The sequence below is a fragment of the Thunnus albacares genome, chromosome 8 (assembly GCF_914725855.1).
Source record: "Thunnus albacares chromosome 8, fThuAlb1.1, whole genome shotgun sequence".
NCBI classification, from domain to species: Eukaryota; Metazoa; Chordata; class Actinopteri; order Scombriformes; family Scombridae; genus Thunnus; species Thunnus albacares.
Genome location: NC_058113.1, coordinates 22,498,375 through 22,511,827, shown reverse-complemented (window position 1 = coordinate 22,511,827; position 13,453 = coordinate 22,498,375). Strand labels below are relative to the sequence as shown.

Genomic DNA, 13,453 nt, shown 5'->3' with positions numbered 1-13,453 from the left:
GTTGTGTACGTGTCAGACGGCCGAGTTATCAGGACCACCATCTCCCAATAGACATAGAAATGCTACAGCAGAGGAGGGACCCCTCTGTCGACCTCAAGACCCCTGATACACATCTGGAACAACAGAGCACACCGAGCAGGGATTGGAGGGGTTTGTTGGAGTAGGAGGAGGAGGAGGAAGAAGAGGAGGAGGAGGAGGAGGGATGCTACCTTCATTGCTTCTGTGCTTTTCATTTCCATTCAAAGGAGATTCGTCCACTTTGTCCCTCTTGTCTTTTTCTCCTCTCTGCCCTTCACTGTGTCATGCTGCAGGAGTGAAACGGCTACTGTACTTCCACCTTAAACTCAACTTCACAACTTCTGTCCACTCTCAGAGGAATAATCTCACAGGTAGCAAAGCTCTAACATGTAGAACGGAGGTTTCTGCGATAGTTGCTTTCAACATTAAGCTCCTTTCAACAGCGTTAGGAGTCAACTCTTGTATGAGCCTGGCCTCTTGGGAAATCCACGGTTTGTTCAAAAAGGAAAAAAAGGAAGAAAAAAAAAAAAACTTCACTGTGTGCACTCAAGGAGGCCAATTTCAAAATAAAACTAAGAAAAACGTGACCATAACCTTCCCTAAACCAGAAAAAAACATTTTCACCTCTCAACCTAAACACTGTTTGACCTTAAACCTACTTTATATGGAGGTTGGTCTAATTTTAAGTCATATTTCACGCATGTAGTAAAATACTACAACTGTGTAAAATAATTACAGTGTGTATGTTTTCTGTTTATATTTCTGAATATTTTGCATTGCTTTTAATATGTCCACTAGCTGCCATTTATAGAGTTCAGACACCTGTTCTCTTTGACCAGTTTTCTCTTTCAATCACTCTTTTCTTCCCTCCCTCGCTGTCTCCTCTTTTTCTACCCCTCTCTTCACCCTCTCCATCTATTTCTTTCTCTCTAGGAAGGAATCAGTCTCACCTTAATTGCTCTTAAATCGGATTAATGACTGACCGGGGACAACTTGACTTAATCTCTCTTCTAGTAAATCTCTTCCTCTCCCCTCTTCTCGTACATCACTCTTATATACATTTTATCCTCTCTTGCCCTCCCTCCCTTGCTCTCTTTATCTCTTGTCCTCCCTTTTTCTGTCCATCCCTTTCCTCCCTGCTCGCTCCTTCCTTCGCCTCCTCTTTCAGCTTCGCTTTTTGCCTTTACTCTCTATCACCTCGACTCCCTCTCTTTCCACAGCCCACCTGATTTCTCCAATTCATCTCCCTCCTCCTTTCTCTTCTCTCTCCATCACTCTCCCTCTGAGTCAATCATTCTTTCATCTTTTAGGACGCACTCTGTCGTGCCTTGGCTCTGCTCATCATCCGGGTTCCTTCATCATATTTCTCCTCCTCTTTTCGCGCTCTTTCGACAACTTTCTATCATCCTTTAACTTCGTCGTCCTGAGATTTTGCCAAAGCCTCTTTGACTTTCCATCTCTCCATTCTCTGTGTGTGTGTGTGTGTGTGTGTCTTTCTCTCCTTGCAAGGTTGGCCAGTCACTGAGTGTTGTGTATGTGTTAGCACACGTCGATGTGGTCCTGTCATTGCCTCCTAAGTGCTTTGGCAATAGTAGGGATCTGCTGTCATGCCAGTGCAACTAATCTCAATCGAATTACATTGAACTTGTATTGAGATGGAGATAAAGGACATGAACGTCTTCTCTGTGTGATTGCTCAAGCAGCTCTCTCTCACTCATGTGAAAACACACGGGTGCGAGCGTGCACATACACAGACACGTTCAAGATGTCAGTCTGGGTGGCAGTGATGCCATTTGATCATTACCGTTGATGTGATTAATGCCAATACAACCGCGACGAGAAATGAAAAGTACATTACAGTTCAATACGAAACAACTGGTGTCCTGCTACACTGAGGCGGGTGATCCTTGTTAAGGGCAGAAGGGCAAAGAAATTGTGCCACCTTCCAAACCCCTGCAGTTCAAAAAACTGAGGGAAAAAAGAGGCCAGCCTTGTGGACAAAAGCTCATTTTCCTCTTGGTTGCACACTGCTGCAGGCTGGCTAACATGCCACAGGAGAATTCAACCACTCATACACCTCTGTTTTCCTCTGGTTTTTCTCAACTTTACATGCAGCAGCAGAGCCATAACTGAGAGTGAACCAGGATTTCTATGTCAGCCCGGAAGGCATGTACATGGCCTGTCCAGCCTGAGGCGAATTTGATGATCTAAGAGCCACAAAGTCGCCGTTTTGTCTGATCGTGACAGAGAAAGGAGAATCTTGTCATTTCCAAATGCAGGGACATTTGTTCACCTTCCAGTTTTGCTTTGAGCCTCTTCCATGTCTCCTTCTTTCTCCCGTTTCTCTCTTCACTTCACTTGCCAACTCTACCAAAGCAACCCCCCCCCCCCCCCCCCCCACACACACACACACACACAGACACACACCTCCCAACCTCTCTGCATGCCCATCTGCTTCACAGTGCTCCTCTGTCTGTCCTCTCTCTCTCTCTCTCTCTCTCTCTGTCTCACAGTGCAGTTAGGATTAAGCATTTATCTCGGTGGTCCTCCTTTCTGCCCTAAACGCCCGTGAGGATGATAAGAGTCGCTGGGATTTGTCAAATTGTGTGCCATTGATTAACTGACCTTTCACGCCTGCAAGTCTCTCAGCCACTCCACTAACTGCCGACAGGCTAGATAGAGAGATAGATGGATACATCTGGCTGTTATTATTGTGTACAAGTTTGTAGTTACCAGGTGTGGCAGCAAGAGACGACAGGGGTATGAGGGCCACGGGAGAGAGAGGGGGGTTTGAAGAAGAGGGAGGGGGAAGGAGGACTGAGGCTTGGAGATAGTGGGAAAGATACAGAGGAGTCCTTCAACTGCCCTATAGGCTCTGAGTGTAACAGGTAGAGGTGTGTCTACTACCAAACAGTAATGAGTGTTGAAGAATGACTAATGAAACACAAATTTTAAGGTGTGCCAAGGGGCTAATATCAGACAGGAAGAATTAGGACGGAGAAGAGGAGCCGGAGGAAGCGTTCAGACATTGGCTGGCTGGAGAAGAATCTTACATGTGATCTGTGATGGCCAAAGGCTATTGAATTATTCACTGACATGCCTGCGCTGCTTCATCACAGACACATTTTCAAAAGCAAGAAAGATTTTTTTTAAAAAGAAACAAAAAAAACTAAACCCGAATTCAAAGAATCTGACCAAACGTTCAAAACTGAATCTATATCATAATCAAAATGCCTTTGTTCACAATTTGTCGCCCAGTGAGATACTAAGTAAGTCAGATTTGACTCTATATTGTGCAGTAATATCTCTTATATGGAAAATACTGCACTTAGTGTATAAATGAATAATCCAATATCAAAGTTTCACCACAATTGTAGACACAAGACAGTTGTCAATTTTTAATATCTACACATGGGAAACACCTTAATCTCATCTCTTAATTGACTTGTTCCTTGATATATTTTTTTTAAAACCTTTGCAATGAATGAAGATGGTCTTAAAAGACAAATAAATGTAAAAGAAAAGCAGTGGGAGGCTGACATACTGGGAGGTTTAAGGTTTGATGATGAGGAGGAAGTTCACCCACCTGGACCTCCGCGTCGCCCCGCCTCAGAGATGCACCTGAGGCCGAAGCCCGATCACCGTCTCTCGGACTGGACTGGAGTTGTTCGCCGCTGCGCTTGTTCCGACCCGGGAGGGAGGAGTCGAGAGGGTAGGGGGGGAAGCGGAAAGTGCCGCTGTCGCACTGCACAAAGGCGTCACTAAAAAAAAAAAAAAAAAAAAAAAAAAGAATAAATGTAACCATAATTTTTACGCACCAGCCGAACTGCGTGTCTGTGTGAACCATTTTGTCATACAAATCAATAATTAAAATAAATGAAAGTACAGGAAATAAACTACAGGACGGGACAGGTGACGCTTTGGTCCAACTGAATAGAGCCGATCCTGGGGGCTTGTGTTGTGTTGTTTTCCCGCAGGACCACTGATGCAGCCTGGTCACTGGTGCCCCATTGACCACAGATCAATCACCTTATTTACTCTTTACTGTCATACAGTAACGGAGAGAGCGCGCGCGCGAGAGAGAGAGAAAGAGAGACCACCAGCACACGAAAAGTCACTATAATACTGCTATGATAATCTATATGGAGCTAAATACTGCATCTTTGGCACTCATTTATGAATGACTTTATCGCAGTTTGTGATATGTATTCGTCTCCTCGGATTGATGTATCTACAATATTCCTACAAAATTCCTAGAATGGCTTATTATTTTTGCTTTATTTATGTTAAATCCCTCTGAAATGTATATATAAAGTTGTATCTCTTTTTACGCACGGGGTGTTTCCGGGTTTATCGGCGCACAGAGCGGATGCAGAGGCCCTGAATGTAGCTCGGCGAAAGGCTCTGCTGTCTTGTTATCGATATATGAGAAGCTTGCTGGAAAAGGATATTGACCGCACTAACTAGCCGCACTTTGATCATACGAAATAGCTTTCCAGATGACAACACATTAAGGATGAGAGCATTTTAAAAAAATCAAACGCGCCTCTCGCACCTGTCAGAAGTTTCTTTTCCGAATGAGATGGAGATGATGAGAGGTGAGAGCCCCCATAGGTCGACTGCCTTGATGAATAAAAGAAAGCCAATAGTCTATTTCCAAAAAAGAAAGGGGAAAGAAAAAAGGAAACATAACGAATAAGAAAAATGAGGAAGGGAAGTTACATCTAAAATCTTAATTCCTCACCAAAGATTCACGTCACACACGGAAAGTAAGTTTGATTCTGAGCATATATAGGACATAAAAAACTAAAGTAAAATACTATGAATTTAACACAAAATAATAATTCTTACGAGGACGAAAATGATTTGAAAATGTACCTAAATAGAAAGAAACAGCAATATCTATATTATCTTATGAAAGTGACGGCGAGTTAATTACGAGTGAATTACGGAGAGAACAGCAGTAATTTAGTATTTTTGCTCCTTATTTATTAAAGATTAAATTAAATCTATTAATATGAGCAAATTAAATTATAAAACGATTATTATAACAATAATAACTAATAACATAATCGCAGTTAAAGTGGAGAAGGTGGAGTTTCAAGTTCAAAACAGGATGCTTTGAGAAATAAACTCTTGATTGCAGATTATTCGTTCGATATAATAGTAATAATAATAATAGTAATAATAACAATAATAAGTTAAGAATTTGGTTCAATCGTTTTAAACGAAAATACACTTTATCCTGCTTGTTATATGTGAGCAGGTCTTATCAATATTATTACTGTATTATTATATAATTAACAATAATATTAATATTGTTGTTATTCTTAATAGTAATATAATTATAATTATTGTTAGGCCTGTAAATAAATGGAGGAACAGAGGAGAAGTTCTCTCCCTGACTAGACTGATATGTATAATTTCCAGCTGTCTGTGGTGAATAAACATCAGCAGCAATAAGGCGCTGATATTATAACAAATACAATTGGACGGGTTAACAAGTTCAAAGCCAGCCGTGCAGAGGTGAAGGGTGAGAGAGGGGAGGGCTGAGTGACGTGGGGAGAAATTTCCCCAAATGCCATTTAATGTCGAAAATATTTCCGCCAAGTATTGACAAGCAAAGAGACGGATGAGGCGGCCGGCGAGAAGCGGCACAAAACCAGGGAAATAATCCAATTAAACGACCTGAGCTCATAGAAGAGGAGACTGGAGAAGGTAACTTCACACACTGAAAACACAAGTGGGATACAAGTGTGTGAAGACGAGAGGCTGAAGCTGGGAGTGAGCTGGTCTGCGTGTTGTAAAGTTGCAAAAAAAAAAAAAAAAAGTCAAAATGATTTTTAATGACGCCGGAACACAGCAATTAAAAAATAATGTATTATTTAATTTATTGCATGCACCTATTAAAATGTTTAATTCTAAATTGATTCATTATTTTTATTACTATGATCATTATTATTATTATCATTAATATTATTATTTGATTGCAGGATTTAGGTTATATGGTAAAATTCATTTGTTGTCATTTTCTGATTACACAAATGAACATGATGCTTCCTTCCTTACTTGTAAATCCTCTGTTTTTCTCTCACGCGCTTCACGCACGCACATGCGTTGCAAAACTTTGTTGAGGCAGGCTGGTGTTGCGCAAAGTTAGATGTGAATAATTGACGCCAGGAAAAAAAAACAACATTGGTTGGGGTTAGGGTGGATCCATTGATCGATCTCTTAATCTGCAATAGTTACATGAATGTATTGATTTACAAACACTGTTTATCTGGAAATATACTGGCACAAATAATTGATGGAGTGCACCCACGGCGCACATAAATATGCATCAAAGTTGTACGGGGGTAAACACCTAAAACGAAAAAAAAAATCTGAGGAGAGACCAGCGAATCCACATAAAGATTATTCCAAATATTTATTTTTCGAGTTTTGCTCCGCGCTGTATCGATGCGCCTACTTCTGAAACAAACTCCCATGCGAGTCTGAAAACACATAAATAACCGGCTTCACTCGTGTTAGGGTAAACTTGACCATTTTCCTTGGGTGAACACACTGACGGATGGTCACACATAGTCCACGAGTTATAGGCCTGGAATATGTTTTGATGTAGAACTGGGAATGTGCACAAAAAAACAAACAAACAAACAAACAAAAAAACACAAACAAACAAAAGGTGTGTATGCGGTTTGGAAAATTCTTCAGAAGTTCAAACTCTTCAAGGCAAGTGGATGGACTTCAAAATGACTCCAACTTTCAGCCGAGAAATGAAAACAAACAACAGTGATTAATTAATTAACCAATCAATTAAGAAAATAAAAATAAACAAAAAGAGTAGCACGTGCAGTCACATCCCTGAGAAGCTGAGAGAGAACAGAGCACGAGCAACAAAGACACAAAAATACATCCGAGCCCTCAAATATCATATACATTCCTTCTAACAACCTTTATGTAGGCAAATTAAACGGGGTCACAAACACACACACACACACACACACACACATACACACACTCACACACACAGACCAGAGAGAGAGAGACAGAGAGAGGGAGAGAGAGAGAGAGAGAGAGAGAGAGAGAGAGAGAGAGATGCACCGGCTGAGGTCTCGTGCAGCTCTCCGTGTGTGAGTGGCTCTTTAATTGACTGATTGATACGGCGGCGTGGAGGTGAGAGCTGGACGCCTTAACAAATAGAGACACTTAAAGGCTAATCCGGGCCAACGCCGACAGCTGAGCGCATCAAAGTGCTTCTGTACAGCCGAGACTTCCACACCTGCACACATGCACGCGAGAATCCGAATTTAAAAAAAAAAAAATTTTTTACCAACGCTCCTGCGCTGTGTTTGACCACTTGCAAAAGATGCGAGTGTAGGCATGTAAACTTTCATAGGAAGACAGAAGCTGAAAAACAAAATCCAAGCTTCCAAATAACAGTAGCGAAAAGAGGCTGCGTAAATTACGCACGGTCCAACTTTTTGTTGCAACGTTACACTGCAAACTGATAGTAATACAGGCAGAACAATTGTTCTAATAATAGCAAAATGAATACAGTTATAAACAATAATACAGCCAGCACAAATCTATCATGGCGTTTTAAAAAAAAAATAAACTCAAAGGGGGGCAACCATGACAACTTTTTTCTTCGCGAAAAAACAATTTAATTGCCAAATTCTTAAAAAAAAAAAAAAAAAAAGATAAATATAATGTGTAGCAAAATGCACAAAGAGAACAACATACCTGCAGTTTTTTATTGTCAAGAAGTGCTGTTAAAGCTCTCACCGGCTGAAGCCTGACGAGTCTATCCACACGCATTCACTCTGACGGCGCACCGAGCCAGCGACCGGAGAGGCAGCACTACTACCAACCTGAACCCGGGGAGGAGAGCAGAGGGAGGGAGGGGGGAGGAGGGAGGAGAGGGTGTGTGCATCTTCTCTCTCTCTCTCTTTCTGTCTCTCTCTCCTGTGTGTGTGTGTGTGTGTGTGTGTGTGTGTGTGTGAGTAGTTAATTAGTAAATCCCCATTCGCTGTGCCTCGGGACGGTTTGTTTTCCCCGGTCGACAAGCCGAGAGGAAAGAGAATTTGAAGTAGGATTCGACCCGTTTCCGCTCCTGTGTCTCATATATGAGGTTTGTGTGTGTGTGTGTGTTTGAGAGAGAGAGAGAGAAAGAGAGAGACAGTGTGTGCAGTGTACTGATGGTGTGTGTGTTTTCTCTTTCAGCACTCTCTTTGCCGCCACAAGAGGAGCCCCTCCATCCCTCTGGCTCACCTCCTGGCCACTGGGGACTCACTGTGTTCATCAACATGTTGACCCTAAAAGTTGCTCAACTTGAATCGCTCGCCACACCCAAACATGCAATGACACCGGCCACTTGAAGGAGCTGCCTGTGCTGATGCAACTGGGATTTATAGTACCTGACAGGGTTTTCTGTGACACAAAACCTTCACCTAAACCCAAAGCCAGATTCCTTGTCTGAAACAACAGAAATCACTGCAAAGCCATATCTACACACAACAATATGTTCCTGTTCTTCCGTGAAAATAAAGAAAACCTAAAACACCACTTACTAAAGGTTGAGCCCCGCTTGTCAGTCTGGCTTTTGTCGACTACCGAGAAGAAACTCACTGCTTCTGTCAACATTTTTCCCGCCGTCCCTGCAGTAAAACCCACATTATGATGAAACACATGATCTGTCTTCCACTCAACTTCTATCAGCCGTCTGCTTACACACAAACACTCAGAGCAGAGGACAGCGTGACCCACCTCTTGTGCCAGTGGATCGACCCTGCCCTTAACAAACTTTAATTATTTAATTGATCCCCAATCAGCAGCTTAATAATCAATTAGGTAAACCTATGGAACTCACTTGAGTGCAGAGAGCCGGAGTCTATGACAAGGGAATCAGGAGAGGAAAGGAGAGGAGAGGAGAGGAAGAGGGACAGGAAGAGGAAGAGGAAGAGGGAGGGGAGAGGACAGGAGAGGAAGAGGAGGTGAAAAGATCGAAGGAAGGAAAAAGAGGGCTGAAATAGAAGGAAGATCGGGATGCTGTGGACTCTGCTGGGTGTCTAGTTGAAGCTTCTCTGACTTATAATGAGTCTGACAGCAGAATAAGGTCAAGTTCTTGTACTGCCAACGCGACATACCTCCACAGTTACGGAGGGTCAAAGCAAGAATGGGCAGAAGTTGGAAGTAAAAAAAGTATCTATGGGAGGTAATCATTTCTTGTTATCTCTTGTTTCAGTGCTAAAGATGGAAGTAGGAAGAAGTATTTCGACTGGTGATAACAGGCTGAGTGAAATTAGAGCTGAAAGGATGAGTCAGTTAATCAATTACTTGATTGACAGAAAATTGGCAGCTATTTTGATGATTGATTTTGCATCACTTTTAAAGCAAAAAGGCATTAATTAAAAAAAAAAAAAACACTCCAATGTGAGGATTTGCTGCTTTTTTTCTGTTTTATATAAACTTAATGTTTTGGGGTTTTGTGCTGTCGGTTGGACAAAAAACAAGCAACATGAAGATGTCACCTTGCGATCTGGGAGATTGTGATGGGCACTGTTCACTATTTTCTAACATTTTATTGACCAAATGATTAACTGATTCATGAAAAAAAATAAAATCAGCCTATGAATAGATTGTTGCAACCACGCCTAATGTGTTTGCATCTATTTCAGATTTTAAAAGTGTGTGTAGGGGTTTAAAACGTTGAATGTGCTGAGTGATATTGGTAAAACATGTCCATGGTCACAGCCACAGACACACACACACATATAGGTGCTGTACATCACCACACACTCAGATATGACCCATCCACCTCTTTATCGCCCTCTAGTGTCTACTGCTGATCTGAGCCTTCTATCACTGCTTGTTAACCCCTCCAGCTGACACTAGTGGCTCCCTCCTTTCTCAGCTCCTTGCCCTGATTTTTTGGGCTACACAAAGCTACACCCAGAGTGTATTTGTGTGTGTGTGTGTTTTTTCTTACTGTACGTCAGGAATAGGGAATATCCGACACTCTCACACACTCAGCAAATGAAAGCTTTGCCAATACTCTGTGTCCCCTGAGGGTCGTGGCAATATTGATGTGGCCACTGGTGTGTGTGTGTGTGTGTGTGTGTGTGTGTGTGTGTGTGTGTGTGTGTGTGTGTGTGTGTGTGCTGCCGGTGCATGTCGGCATGTGTGCATGCATGCAGTTTGTGTATGTCACCTCTAAAATCCAAAAGGGCAAAAGCAGGTGCAGACACACTGAAACAAGCCAGTAACCTCTAACCAATGATCTCAGACCGACTCATTCTATCGTCCACCGCGGGCTGTTTTTCCCTACCGATCCCTGCTCGGCAGCTGGAGCGTCTGAGCCTCTGACACCTGGGAGGTATATGTGACAGAGTGGGGAGGCGCTGGAAGAGGATGAATAACTGACCTATCACATCCCCATTGACTGAGTTAATTAATATAAGTAGAGCAGAGGATTCTTAGCTCACTTTTCACTGTATGGATTTGCTGTCTCCTCACATTTGGTATGTTTTATGTCTATTCAATGCAAATCCAATGTGTTCTGTCCCACTGCCTGATCATGACAGCTAATTTTGGTGTGTGAGCTGTTTTGATAGGGCAGATTTTTATTGAGGCACAACACGGGCCTCGCTGTGACTGATTGTTATAAAATCTCATGTGAATGGATGTCCAATTGCAGCAGACTGAACTGTTAAAAGGCACATTCTACGCATTATGTTTCCGCTATAGGTTACTATACAGTCGTTGCTGGTTTTTATGCATCCTTTAATTTTGGTAGAGCTAAAATATTACGCTTTCTATTGTTCAGAAGAAAAGACGAGGAGATTAGAGGAGGTTCTTGTCAACACAGAAATTAGGAGAGGGAAGTAGTGTGAGCAAGAGAGGAGGGACAGGGAGGAAGGACAAGGAAATCCTCATAGACTGTTAGACTCTCTTATACATGCAAACACTCGCTTTCGTCTTCTTTGTGGGTGTGAAAGACAAGCGAGGCGCAAGAGAGGAGCATGGGGGGGAGGATGACACAAGCAGGACAGACAGGAAGACAGGCAGAAGAAGGTGGGAAATGGAGAGAAAAGGAGGGGAAAGAGAGCAAGAAAGAGCTCCACTGCCTAGTCTTAATCTGAGCTGTTCTGATCAATAGCCCATTTCCCATTGTTGCCAGAGCTGTTCGATCGCTACACCACGGAATTAACACACCCACTTTAATCTAGGGGGAGAGGAGCGAGGGGAGGGAGAGGAGGAGGGGGGGAGGGTGGGTGGGGGGGTTAAGGGGGTGAGTGGGGAGCAGCTGTGGAGGCATTCTCAAATGAAATCAAATCTAATTGTTATCACTGTAGCCGCTGCACTTATTACTACCACTGTTACAATTATCCACCAACCATATAGCTCTTTTTTTCTCCCTCTCATACCTTGCGTCATGTGGTGTAAACTGGACGTAAATAATCCGAATTAGTGTTTATTTGTTTCATTTTGCCGGCTGTAGATTGGATTGGGTTGGGAGGTTTGGAGGAGATGGGGAGGGTGGGGGCGAGGGGGGGTGGGGAAGCCTCGGCTCATTCCTCGGTGACAGGGAATGGGGTTCGTGGTCAGGTATATTGTGCCGGATACACTCTTAATATCTGGGTGTCTCAATTCAGCTCGGCTGCTGTGAGACTGTTGCAGCAGGGTGTCATGAGATAATGCTTTTATTTTACAGGAATGTGTTCATGATCAAGGTGTAACCTCATTAAATGTAGGAGGGTTTGTTCTGGTGGCGCCAATCAGCCATTTTTTTTCTGCCAGTCATCTCGGAGCAGGCATTTTTTGTTTGTGTTGCAAGCTAAAACATGACATATAAGGTTACTTCATCCAAATACAAAATAATATACGTTTTCTCACTTGCGTTCTGTGGTATCTAGTAATGCAGATAGTTTGAGGTGAATGGAATTTTGTTTGTGGCACTCAAAGCATTGAAAAAACAACATTTTGAAAATTTAACAGCAATAAATTGTGTCTGAAATCACTCTCACACTGTCCGGCAATTTATTTAAATTGTCCAAATTAGTGTGCACGCAAAAATTCCTACGTTGGAATTAAAAAAGTAGTGCCCATGTAAACTACTATCTGCTGATAATCCCAAATCTCAATTTACTGCTCACTATAGAGTAAACTCTACTGAACAAGGGAGTGATTTGCAACACAGCCAGTGTGCACATCGCTCAGGATAGTCCACTGACCTCGCCGTGAACAGTCTTGATTGGAACCACTTTTTACCAAAGAAAAAAATCTCTATGAAAACAGTCTGATTATCCAGAGTAACACAAACAGTTTCTTTCTAGAAAGAGCTGTTGCTGTTGACTGTTTTGAAATGTCATTTTCCAATTCTGGGAGAACCACAGTCGAAATTCGGTTCACCTCCATTGTATTGAGGCGGAGGCAGAAAATCTCACAGACGGATATCTCAAAACACATGCTAACAAAACGTCTGCGTTGCTGGATATGAGATGTAAGTAAATATGTTTTGTGATTGGTTGAATCAGCCCTTTAAAATATTAAATTGCAGAGCAAATATAAGACAGTAACCCTGTTTAGATGTGTTGTGTTGTAAAAACGTGTTTTTCAAACGCTGACTGTATAGTTCCTTGAAACTCATTTGGGTTTTGTAAAGGTATGTGCCATATATGTCGTAAATATATATCAACTGGAGGTAAGATATGTCTTTGTGGAAAATATCTGTTAATTTAAGACTTCAAAAGCCCATGACACATACAGTGTTTACAGCTTTAAATCAACAGACGGAATTTAATAAGCATTAGAGCTGAGAATACAGTAATCATAATTTCATATCATACAAAATGCAGGCAGTCTGCTTAAAATCCATTGGTCACACTGCAAACAAGAACCTCCATTATTTCTGTGTAGTCATGAAACATGATGTGACTGATGTATAGCTTGTATCGCTACGATTAAAGAAACCAAACTGGCTACCAAAGTCTTTTCCTTTTTCACAACAAAGCTTTCACAGATCCACTCTTCCATTACTAAAGTGAATACTTGTGCTTTCTCAGTACCAACACTCGAGTTTAGCTGTTGAATATTGTAGTCTACAGCTTTGGGTGTTGCCAGTGGAGTCTTTGCTTACTGCCTTCCACTGAGACAGCTTGAGGGGAAAACACAGCAGAGAAGCTCTTCCCTGCCACCCGAGGCTACCACCCAACTTTTCCTCCAATCCATTCTACTTACTCTAGTCCTTTTGAAGTCGTTTCATAACAGAGCAATTTTCTCGTTAGCGTTTGGCTTTAATTGTGGGTAATTAAGCGTGCTCCAGCAGTATAGAGAGCGTTGTTCGGAGGACTGGGGGGAAATTAGCCGTAGTTCAGCTGTGAAATATGGGGTTAAGTGGGAGACGGGGTAGGGAAAGGAGAGAGCCGAGGGG

The 13,453-nt window shown here is 42.3% G+C and overlaps 1 protein-coding gene across 8 annotated transcripts in view; it reads right to left on the bottom strand.

Annotated features, from left to right (window-relative positions):
- Window positions 1–13,453, bottom strand: part of erfl1 (Ets2 repressor factor like 1) — a 94,755-nt gene that overhangs the window by 34,426 nt on the left and 46,876 nt on the right. For 6 of the 8 annotated variants that reach the window (XM_044358878.1, XM_044358873.1, XM_044358880.1 and 3 more), the window contains one exon: window positions 3,605–3,779. The gene's annotated coding sequence lies outside the window, so the exon portion shown is untranslated. Of the gene's footprint in view, window positions 1–3,604; window positions 3,780–7,764; window positions 7,893–13,453 lie in introns of all 8 variants that reach the window. The other 2 variants (XM_044358874.1, XM_044358877.1) reach the window with 2 other exon arrangements.